At 34.7% G+C, this 13,047-nt stretch overlaps 1 protein-coding gene across 3 annotated transcripts in view; it reads left to right on the forward strand.

The window, feature by feature from the left end:
- adcy8 (adenylate cyclase 8 (brain)) overlaps positions 1 to 13,047 on the forward strand; it is an 81,069-nt gene that overhangs the window by 38,003 nt on the left and 30,019 nt on the right. The window lies entirely within an intron of this gene.

The raw sequence follows: 13,047 nt of genomic DNA on the forward strand, positions 1-13,047 counted from the left end.
CTACTCAAAGCTAATTTATTTTTCAGTAGGTTACAAAAGTATTTGTATAACGTATACAGAGTATGCAGATATATAGAGAAGGTTAAACTGCGCTGTATTTAGGTTGGACTGACTGAAATAGAATATGACATTTTTATATTACCAACATGGCTTGTGATTAAAAAATAAGTTTTTAAAATATGTGAATTAATATACAGTTTAATGTAAACTTGTATAGAATTCGTTTCTTTATGATTATTAATATCATTTGTTAACATTGATATTCAAGAGATGGATACCCCTATGTAAAGTGAGGAAGTCTATTTTTTATAGAATGTCAGTTTCTATGGACAGAATTTAACACAGCTCATTTGCAGTTTTACTTGGGTATCTAATAATTCTGAAGAGTGCATTCACTCAATACAATTAAAGATGTCTTTATCCCAGTTTTATGTGTTTAAGGCAGTTAATCCCAGTGTGAGTCAATGGGACTTTAAACATACAGTAGCTCAGTAGGAACTTTGTATATGTAACAACCACATCCAGGTAATGTGGCTCATTGTAAAATAATGACCTGCTGTGCCTGCTAATTTGTTGCATGTACTGTACAAATATAACTGCAAGTGTGTGTCTTTATAGAAAAAAATATATTGTTTCATTTTTTGATGAATAAGGTTTGCTCTTCTTCCAATGCTTGCCTTTGGTTTGCTTTTCCTATATAATTTAATAAGTTAACAGTTTTTAGGGTTTAATTTCCCTACATAAGCACTTAGTCATCAAGTTTCAGGATGTCCCATATATTCTTGCAAGAAACTCTGCCTTTGTAAAATGACACACCAGATTCCCATGCTTCAATTAAATTGAGAAGCACAAAGGGAGGGATGATACAATTGATATTTTAAATAATATCAATAAGTGGTGTTTTATTATGAATACTGGAAATATTGCCATGGCTTTACATGCACTCTCTATGATTTTCTATTGTTTGTTTAAAGACAGACCTGAAAATAATGGGCTTGTGTCATTTACAATATCTTTGGACAATTATTTTCATGTGCTCTGAACAGGTAACTTGTACTGTATGTGAAAAGTTGGTCCATTCTGAACTGTTGCAGTAGATTTCATTTGCAATACCCAGGCTGCAGGGAAATCTGTCTGTTTAACTGAGAGGACACTAGGAATTCTACTTGCACACTCTGAAAGCAGCACTAGGTCATGGCGATATTCCTTGATTCTGGTGTGTGTTTTGGAGGAGTTTGCACATTCACCTCCTGTTCACATAGGTTTCCTAGGTGCTTCAGATTCCTTCCTCTGTCCAAAACATGTATTTCTAATCTGTACCCAATTTGCATGTGTGAGTGAATATACAGTATGTGTGTTCCCTGTCATAGTCTGGTGCTTGCCAGGTTAGGCTCAGGTTCATCATGACCCTCTAAACATAAAGATAAAACTGAAAGTGTATACAAGGAGTACAGTATATACTTTGTTTTGACAACTTAGCAACAAAGTGACAATTTATACAAGCAAAATAATCAAATATTTTCATTGTTCACACACTACATCCTACCTTCACATACAGGAAGGAATTTATTTTTTGTGTATTGATTCAGTGAGATGCTCTGCTTTAGTCTGCAGTTTATAAAAAAAAGTGAAGGTTTCTAAACCTTTATATTGAGGTATATGGAATATTAATCAGTCCTGGTTATTTATTTTGTTCTTATGCAGTGAACTCCCCAGGAAGCGGGCAGCTTGGAAATACAGTATATCTTCTTACGTATAACTTGAATAATTAAATTTAGTTTTCTTAGTAGCTAAGTAGAGTTAGCACACAATGCTATAAGGACAATTAATCATAAAGATTGTAAGACCCAGCCCAACTCCTTCTGATATGTTTGGAAGTACATTGTAAGTCATTTATAATGTTCCAAACAAGACGTAATGTTTTAGTAATGAGGAGCATAAGAGTGCAAGTGGGTATTACTGAGACCCTGAATATTTATTGGATGGTGCTGCATAATAAGACCATTAACATTTCCACACATCAAAAACCTGTCATATCACTCAAGAGATAGCAAAGTTTACATTGCTATTATAATATGGCTTTTCACTGCTGCAGAGACTTGCTTTCAAATGTGAAATTAATGGACTTAATTTACATATTGTCTCTGTTTTGCAAATACTTTTGTCAGACAGCTCTTAATTTAGAATTGTGCAGTTTGTCATGGTAATTAATAATTATAAACATTCATCTGGGTGCCTGTGTCATGTCTGGCTGTTGCCCTGCATGTTACAAATGTCTTCAGGCTGAAATTGTTACCGCCATCTAAAAGCCAGCGTTTTGTGTGCAGGTGTTGATTTTCTGCACAGACTTCCCCTTACAGAAATGACCCTGGGCTGAACTCCTAGCCAGTGTGCAATATAGTACAGACCTTCCAAACACCTGGCAAGTTGAATGTTGCGGAATTTCATAAACCTTTCATGTTTTTTTTTTACATTTTAGTTTCCTGCTGCCTGTTCTTTTTCATTTCCCATTTTTCTTTGGTAGTGTAGATTATTGTACAGGTTTATTACAAAACCCTGTACTTAATGGTTCGTTGTTCATACGCTACTGCATAGCTGAATATTCTGATCCTGCGGATTATTTCGAATACAAAGGGAAAAGGGACCCTATACGGCTACAGATTCATTTCCGAAGCTTGGTTTTGGACATTTTCATGGTGTATAACAAAGCTTAGACCCTCAAAGGCATGGTAGCAATTTAGTCTACTAGACTGTTCCATCAGTATAGAATATAATTGGCCATATTATAACACAAGAACTCCTAATATATATCAAATAAATTTCAAAATGAAGTATTTGTACACAAGATCAGTTTGCAAATATTAAGAAACATTTTGCTGTAATATTTTATGTTGGTACAAAGCTCAATAAGCAATGTACCTCGAGGTATTATGTAAAAGTTTTCAAACTATTAAACGTCTAACCTAGTAAGACAAAAATGCATACTAACTCTACTACAGTCCATATACTGTACTGTACATATGTTTATTCAGAACAGGATACCTTCACACCAATGCATGATAGTGGCTCACCAATTCTTAAAATATATGAAATGTGAGAAGGAGAGAGAGAAAGAGCTAGACTCCAAATTAATGTGCTACACATATATTATTGTGCATAAAGCAATTACTGTTTGGCACATTTAAAGTCAGTTAATTTTTAAATGGTAATTCATTATTTATAAACAAACAGTTTTATGCAAATGAGACATTTAAAAATCCACTCTTTGGCAAACTTGGGAGATGGACTGGGTATCTTCGGCAATAAATAAGTAAAAGTCAAAGGAGAAAGCTAAATAGCAGTTGGGTTATTTTTTATGCATTTCAAGGTAGAATGGGACTTAAAATAGCTTTATTAAAAACTCTTTCCTGCTACATTAAAAATGTAACAGTCCTGCCATTGCATACTCTGAGCAAGGACAAAAAAGCTTTTAGGGTCATTGGCACAGGACCAGTCATAAGAAAAGTTTCAAACTTCAGGCCTTCAATCTAAGTGTTTTGCTTCTTGTGTCTTTAGTTTTTTATCTATCTTTTTTTAAATCACAGTCATGCATTGCAAAACCAGCACTGTAACACTGTGCTGTGTACATTTATCATTCCTTTGTTTCATTCTAATGAAGCAGTTTAAACTTCTCCCGGCATTAACATTAAGTGTGCAGTATCTGACTGCTGGGGCAAGATACAAATGTGCATTAATGTCACTGGGATTAAAGGTCACACACAAACAGAACAGCCTGAAGCATCTTTCATGAATCATGGATTAATAGACGTTTTCTAAAAGCGGAAAGTGGGGGTGGGAGTAGTGTTCAATAAAGATTAAATGTAGATTAAAAATGTACATCTTAATAGAAACCGTCGACAGCTACAGTATGCAGTGAAATCAGCCTTGAGCTGATACAGACCTCCATTCAAGTTGCCAGTGTGTATCAAGAGTCTTGATTTACATGGTGACGTGTATCTCAAAACAAAACACCATTTTGCATTACTCATTTGATCATTCTGTCATCCACCAAGCAGTATTTGAACCGAATTCACTCTCTTCCTTTCTCTCTTGTAAAGCCCTCTCATCAGATCCAGTCAATGTATTGTATTCTGGATGCTTCTCCAAGAATCGTAATGCTCTAAACATACTGACATACAGTAAACTCTTTTAGATGTGATGTTTGCGTTGGTTGTGTGTGCAGTTATAATAATGTAGTGTAATTGCTTTTAGCAGTACATTGAATCTATGTCAAAAAAAGACAAAGTGGGCTGCACACTGACTTTTTATTGAAATCTGCACGGTAAGCCTTCTTTGCTGTCCATTGAAATCATACGTGAAACTTGAGGCTGAGACAGTAGGTTTCAATGTGAGTAAGTTCATTTCTTTTAGCATTCACTACTGTGGTAGGAATCAAATATTACGAATGGCAGCTGTGTGTTTGAATTTGTAGACTTGTAAAAGAATACAGAATTTAGAATGACATTTAAATGTAGTGACACTCACCACCTTCGGCCACACTTTAGGAACGTTCAGAAGCATTGAATATTGAATATTTTAATCTATAGATATTAATATGTATTAATATCGAGAGGAGATCAAAACTCTAACCTTTCTCACATTTTATCATCCATGATTAAGCAAAACCACTTGTGCAACATTACTCAATAACTCTCACTCCGCCCACTTCTTTGCAGACTGATTACTCTTTGTGCCATAAACTATTGATCAAACTCTGATCACAGTTACAGGGCATCATGCAGGTCTTGCAGAAGCCAACCTTTCTAATGCCTTCATGAGCTGCTATCAGTCTCCTTTGACAGCCACCTCTTTTGACAGAATAGATCTTGAGTATAGAGCTTTTTTAGGATGTTCTTTGCTGTTGCTTTAACTTATATTTCACTTTCATTTGGAAAGGACAACATTACCATACCTTTTAACAACACTGGATACCATTTTACAATGCCTTCTAGTAAAGATGAGCATTAAAAAGATGTATTGGCAGTTATGTATTAGCAGTGTACTTTACTTATGACAGCTGAGTATGCTGTATAACTCTGACAATTAGCTCCTCTATTCGTGAAATGATGGGTACTGCCAAACATTGAGGCAAATCACTGTACCCTACATACAAAATGGCAGGCATTTGACGGTATAACTAAGGAATGGATTAGTCATTCATTGTCTTTGAGTGATTAATTTTGAACATGATTGATTGCTTTGTTAACAGCTGACAATCTGTTTAACATGTAATGAGCATTCCTTGGCAACATATAATCCAAATTAATGCCCTTTCGTGGTTCAGTTTAGAGAACAAAGGTGAATTTTTCTTTTCTTTGTCAGGCTTTATGGCTTCACATCCTTCTAGACTGTGTTCTTTTGCACCATTTGACATTTCAGCAGAATCATTGTAACTCTTAGGAGCTAGAAGTTACTAATACTAACTGCCTGCAGGGGGGTTGGGTCCAGGCATACAAGTCCAAAGGAGTTCGAAGGTTAAATCCAGGGTGAAGTCCAAGATTCCAGAGCTGGGTGATCCATCCAAAACAAAGACACTACAAGGTTTAAAAACCGGAATGGGATTCAGTGCGGGGACAGGGAATAAAAGTGGGTTAACGAGGCCAGACACTCCTAGCCCTGGACTCAGCTGGTCAGGACGCCGGGGTGAAGCCGATGCCGTCGGGTCTCTCCTGGACCCGCTGACAGGCGGGCTTCTGGGCGTCCATCTCCCAATGTTGAGCCCGGAATGGTAGGAGTGTCTGGCTTAAATAGGGAGGGGCTGGATGGGAGGCAGGTGCACAAAATCAACTAAAATAGGAAAGAACCGGAGAGCCCTTAAGAGGAGAGATTCAACTGAGCTTTAAAACACATGAGATATTTTGTCTGACGCATGAAAATTATTGGTATGCATCAAGTTCCGTAGTTCTTTACAAGTATCAGTATCCAGTATCCAGTATCCTGCCAGTTAAAAAAACAAAACTAAACTGACTAAAAGTCAATTCGTGTTTCCACTTTTAAAATCCACTTCATTCCAAAGCTGAGGCATATAGTATACTGGAAGCCATCGTGTGCGTGTTAATTGTATACCCAGTCTGCTTTGCTTTTGTTCAGCTCTATTGCCCTTGAAACAGCTGCGCTTTGTGAAATTTCATGGGAATTGATTTGAGGGTAGATAATGGCCTTCTATTTATCTACTTACTTTCAATGAACACCATCAATCCTATAGTAATGCTCACATTTCTGCTATATCAGCAAAGCCTTTCTTTGAGGGAGGTTAGGTAAGTAATACTCCTAGAATCCTCTTTGTCACAATTCATCACCTTTAAAATCCAGATCACCACTCTTGAAGAATCTAAAGACCAGAGTAAACATTTTTCGGAATATTTTCACTCTAATCTGGATAACATCAGAAGTTAGATTGAGGTATGTAGTTCCATTTTCAAGCACAATTGATGTACTTTTCTGCAGTACATCTCACTTTGTGGTCTTGTGCAGTTTCTTCTCAGCAGCTGTCTGCAGTGATGACAAAAGTGAAACCCTCCACATGATCTTTAGATCCTATTCCCATTGCTGTGCTGTGTCTGAATTTTGTAATTCTCTGTCCCATGGTCAAGCATTTTAACAATGAGTAAATAAGATCTAGTATCATTCCCTTGGACTTAAACTTACTGTTTTTATTCCACTGATAAAAAAGGAAAAGTCCAGCCTACCTCAGTAATTGTGGGCTGGTTATCTTATTGTTTCTGGCAAAGGTTCTAGAACATGCAGTTGTCATTCATTTTTTAAATGTACAGTATTATCTGCAAATAATCTTTATGAATCACTTCAATATGGGATCAGATCAATGTCTAGTACTGATGACTTCTGTTTCTTTACTCATTCTTGTTCTTCTGGGCCTTTGATACAGTTAATCACATTTTCTTCCTGCATAGATTTAGAGAGACTTGTATCACTGGATCCGCTTTGCAATGGTCTTAATTTGATCTAAATCAAAGGAAACAGGGTGGCACATCGGTGCAGTGGTTAGCATTCCTGTATTCCAGAGCTTGGGCCCTGGGTTTAATTCCAGACCTGGGGCGCTGTCTGTGTCATGGTTGTATGTACTGTAATCCCTGTTTCACAGGGGTTTCCTCCAGGTGCTCCTGCAAGACAATACTGTTAGGTGGTCCCATTTTTTATTATTTATATTTTATTAGTATACTTACCACTGGCTCATATTATTCTTAGGTGTGTTACTTGTTTTCATTTCTATGCTAATACCCAAATTTATGTTTGCATGTTAATCCAACACTTTCTGCCTTATCACAATTCTTAGATGACATTAAAAAAATGACCGAGTAACAATACATTAACATGAGTTATTCTCGTTGGCTGACCTTATCAAATTAACAAATGTATCACCTTTTTCTGGAATACTGAAGGTGTATTAAATTGGAGTCAATTCATGTTTCCAGGTCAGATATCTTAGTGTCATCTTCGTTGATCTGAGTCTTGCATGTGAGGTACATGTTCACTGTTACGTCCCCATGTGTGTTAAATAAAGTTCTGAATGAATCTCTTTCTTTCATTTTTGGAACATACATTGTCAGTACTGTATGCGTTCATTTCTCTTGCTCTTTTATCCAAATCCTCTAAACCAGGTTCCATATATTCTGAATTCAGTTGTTCAGATCTTAACTGGAACATAAAAAATAGTTTCTCTTTTATCTCTTACATTAAACAGTTTGACTCCATTGGTTAGACTATATTAGTAAACTGGTATGTTTTTGTTGTTCTCTTCAGACTCTTCAGATTTATTTTCCTCAAAACTAGCCTGTTTTGTTGCTCAAAGGTTGTTTTATGTTCGGCAAGCTCATAATGTATCTTGCTAGTCTATGCAACCTCTTAATTCTTGTTGCTTCTGTTACTTGTCTTAATACTTACTTGAATACACTAGCTATAACTTTGTTTAATGCGTTTTACTGTGTTACAGTTTCTGCATTAACATTTAAAAATGTCATTTTTGCTTTGTTATATGCACCAGAATACCTTGAAATTCTGCGTAATTAAATGAGATAAATAAAATAAAATTACTATTACTCACTACTTTACTACATTATACACTTACATCTCCAAAACACATATATGGGGATTTTAGAACATTATTGTATCATTTGAACAGTTTTAATTTTCAGTCCAATAGGAATGTGAATTATAGTATATAAGGAAAACACTCAGTTCCAGTGCCAAACTTCATAGCAAACGGTTTTAAGACAGTAGTGTCTGATGAAATATATTACTTTCTTATCATTTTGAGAAGTTTTATTTATTTTTAGTGATACTTATCATCAGTTACAGTGTTGGACTTGACTTTGTTTACTTTTAATGTCATTTCATCATATAATCTATATACTGTAGCTACGTACTGTACTGTATCTAAAAAGTTCCCATGGAAAAGCTAGTTATGTTTTCCACAAAGTTTACTTTAATAATAAAATTGGATTTTGAATGTCTTGTTTTTGTATAGAGTGTATTTTTTACCGTTCTGTATGAATTAATCATCTTTTAAAAGATCTTTGTCTGAAGTGGCAATGGCAGTATTTTAACACTGCTGTATTAAGCATGTTCAAATGTTAACAGAGCGAGTAAGTGGCTTGTGTGAGTCAGTGAAAATATACGCCTACCCTTATCCAGTGGGCTGCATGATGGATGCAAAATGACATGGACTGCGCTTTGCCATTTGAGTTGCTAAGCTCTGTAACAGGATTGTGCTAGAGGAGATAACGAAGAAGCTTGGAATATGATGAGTGCAAGATCTCTCAAGCAGCCTACAAAGTAAAAAAATAAATTGTATACGGAGATTTTCCATTATATTCTTGCTTTTTAGAAGCAAATTTTGTCTCTTGTGCGTTGAAATGGATTTCCGGGGCATTTTTCCAGAGATCAAAATGTGCTCTCTTTTTCAGAAATATTTGTAAAGATTAAAATGGGAAAATACAGTGAGGCACAACACAGGTTAAGAAGTGATCATTAAAATAATTTGCTATTAACTCTTGATGTTTTGGGAAAATTATCTGGAATTCATTTGGAATTGTAACAACTGACTGGATCTTTTTTTTTTTTAATTGTGATTGGCTAACATTGAACTCCTGTCAATATTTTCGCATTTACTGTATATGTTGTCTGCCCTTTTTGTTCTTTCAATTAAATGATACTGTCTCAGTAATGTCCTGCTTATTTTTGTGGCTGCATACTTATGCTGGATGGTATTGCATATCTAGCATTATCCATTATCTCAGGACTATTCTTAATTTTATTTCCACAATGTGTAGGGTAGCTTTTCACTGCACATAGTGTTAACATCTTAACATAATATGAATTACTCAAATACCCAGAACTTACAAAACACATGTTTTATGTGATGTGGTGTTTTAATTAAATACATATATACTGTACTGTAAGGTTATTCAAAAACAATTCCTGTTTTTTTTCCATAGGAAAATGAATTTGATCAGATATTCATTTTATGGTGCTTCAGAATTTTGTCATTACTGGAATTCTGTTCAGGAATTCTGTTTCTCTTGATGTGGTGTATAATGAGATGTGTCTACAAAATTCCCCAAAGTCTGGTACCTAGTTTGTAAATTTCACCAGGAGCTGCATTTCTATTAATTTGGTTTTACAAAAACTTTGCTTTATTGAGTCTTCTTCATCAAAATGAACAAAGGTTATTAATCTGTGAGTTGTGAAGGGTAGCAATTTCCACACAAACAGAAGAATTGTTGTCTATATTTACAAGGTGACTGAGGTTCTCTGTAGGGTAACCAGAGATTTCTAAGCTTGGAAACTGTGATAATTCCCAGCAGGAGAATGAGTGGGTGAAGTCAGTATGTGAGATTTAAAGAGCTGAGTGCCTAAACGTGAGATTACCTCTTCATGTGTGTGTCTCATGCTTGATGTACAGTATAAGACTTAAGATGTCTGATAAATTAGGACAAATAAGGGTCATTGTAACACAGCAACCTTTCTCAAAGTTTGGTCAAAGCATCTTAGCTTCAGCTTAAAACTGATGCTAAGTATCTGTATAATGTTAATGATTTTAAAACTGTATGTCACCTAGATAATTCCTGTGAAAATCTGAGTGAATACTTTATTCTGAACTGATCCATTCTGTTTTACACTGACCCTTAGCTTGAAACAATAAATTTCAGGCACAGAGATTAGACTTTTTCATCAAGCATTCCTATGTCTTCACAGTAAATGCCTTCTTCTTCACATATGCCCATTAATTTAATTATTGTGACGATAATATAGTAAAAAACATTTTCATCAAGAACATAAATAAACTAGACTGCCAAGTATAAACTGTATATACAGAGGTCAGACAGATTTTATAGGGATACATACAGAAGTTTAATCTTTTCTTAGTTCAACAAAGATCAGCACACTTCAATATCCAGGGCCCTGCATTTACTTAACCCCAGATGGCCTGGTAATATTTCAGTAAGCCTTGGAGCTGACAGAAAATAAATAAAAGAAGTTTCAATTTATTGACATTCAGAAGCAATCTCACCAAAGCAAGGACCCATGAGTATTTCTAAAGTATTTTAATAGGTGATACTTTCAGATATTAAGGTCGATTAAAGTAATTTCCCTTTCAACTATGTCATCTTGAACATTAATCCAGCCTAAGGACTTTGTGTATGACTACAGAGCTATACAATTCAGGAACCCCAGACTGAGCCTGCTCTTTATTCAAATAAAAGACATCTGAATTAAGCCCACATTAACTTATCAGGAAAAGAAAAATAAATAAGCACACATTAAGTACAGGAATCTGATTATCACACTTGACATACTATCTGCTATACATGATCTTTATTTAAATATTCTTACAAATTCTATATTTTAATTTAAATTTCAGGGGTTGATTTACTGGTTACCTTTAAAAACAGAATCAAACTCTTCAGTTACTCGAGACTGAGTTAATACCCATTGACTGGAAAACTGTTAATACAGTATCCTTCCATAAAAAGAATGACAATAACTGCCCTAATACTGTATTTACAGACTAGTAGGACATTTATCATGTGTAAGGTTATGTAAATGACAATTATAACTAAACCAGAGGACTATTTATATAAAAATAGGACCCTAAAGGATGACCAGTATATATTTAGAAAAGATACAGTAGGTCTTGCTTTCAATCAAATTTCAGGCAGTAGCTATTCAAGGTCATTTGTGTATTTGGATTGAGACAGTTCATTGATAAAAAAAGGGAAGAGAAGAAGAGAAAACGAGAAATAAGAGAAAAGGGGTGAATGAAGTGGCAGGATGTAATTACTGGAGTACCATATCAATCTGCACTAGGATCGCTCGTCATCCTCATTTATGCCCTGGTGTTAAGAACCTGGTATACTGTAGGTTGTAAACTAGTCACGTTAACAGACAACACCAAACTAAGGGTATTAGCAGATACTGCAGAAGCCGCAATTAAATGATCCAAAAGCATTTAAATAACATTAGATCAAATTCAAGACTGGTCAAACACCACGATGCTGAAGTTTAAACAGGCAAGTGCAAGTTATTGCATGCGGTTACAAAACCTACATCTATAACAAGTGAATAGCTGCATTTGAGGAACATATAAAAAAAACTTCATATTTTTTTATAAGCTATGTTAACACTTCATTTACATAGTCTATAAAAAATCTTGATAGAGGCTTTAGACAAAGGAACAGCCCAAGAAACAAATATTTCTTGTAACAGACACCTTTTTTTAAAACTCTAGAAAATACAAATTATGCAATGTGTTGTATAGTTCATACAGTTACAGTTTTTTTAAAGTTTATACGTTAAACATGTATCGTTGGCTCAGGTTATACATCCCCTTATATTGAAAGGTTTTTCTCCTTGGTAACTGTGTCATTTTATGGTTAAAGCTTGACATTAATAAATGCTCATTGCTTATAACAGTTGCATCAATGGTATTGATTTGTCTGTATGTTCTGAATGTTTCATTTTAAAAATCTCAGGTGTTATGACAAATAGATTCAAAGATATTGGAAACTATAGGAAAACAGGAGAACATCATTATTTAGTCATCATGGCCCATGGCTTGTACCTCTACTACATGGATAAATTAGAGACATGTTGCATTTTAAATATACAAATCTAAAGTTTTGGACTTTTCCAAAACATTTAACTTAGAGAGTACTTCGTTCACTTTGTAAAAGGAAAATCATTTTTTTTCTTCAAAAACACCTGGTACAGTAACAAAAAAAAATCTTATTTGATTGTCAAAAACGTCACTTGATCAAGTACTGGAAATTAAACTTTTGTCAGTTTTAGGAACTGAACCTTCCTTTTAAAAAGTCAAGAACATTAACCCAGTAAAATCTGCTTTTGTAATTACAGAAATAAAATGTCTAAATCTCCATTAAACATGTAGACATTTCTGCATATTAGAATCAATTCCAATAAATTGCAGTGTAGGAAATTTGAATCTGAAACAAAACTGTAAAAAAAAGAAATATCATATATGAATTTTAAGAACACATTTTATTAATTGTAACGTTGATCTAAAAGGATCTCTATTCAAGAAGAAAAAAGGTACAAATTATCGGCTTTTGTCTTTCACTGTAAATAAGGTAGACCACATACTGTATATACTGTACATTCCCCATCATATCCACTTTTTCCTCAAAATTCAAAATGAAGGGTTAGCACTCTAGAAGGTGGGGCACTTTTCATTAGCACTAAAAGATACCTCCAATTAAAAATGTTTTAAAGCATAGCACCAAGTATACCATGTTTCTCATTAAAAAATACTTTTTTTTCTTTAATTGCATAGACAAGCCTATATAATGTCTGAATTGACAAGGCAACTGTAAGGTAGCAAAGTGTTAATGTAAGGTTTGATTTTCCTTTTACAAGTAACCATTTACAGACTTACAGTAGTTTGAATGTGTAGCTAGGCTGAAGTAATTGGGTTTTGTACAGAATAAATGAAGTTTCACTAGTGTTTTTTCCAAAATGGTTGCCATTTTG

Source organism: Lepisosteus oculatus, chromosome 6, assembly GCF_040954835.1.
Source record: "Lepisosteus oculatus isolate fLepOcu1 chromosome 6, fLepOcu1.hap2, whole genome shotgun sequence".
NCBI classification, from domain to species: domain Eukaryota; kingdom Metazoa; phylum Chordata; class Actinopteri; order Semionotiformes; family Lepisosteidae; genus Lepisosteus; species Lepisosteus oculatus.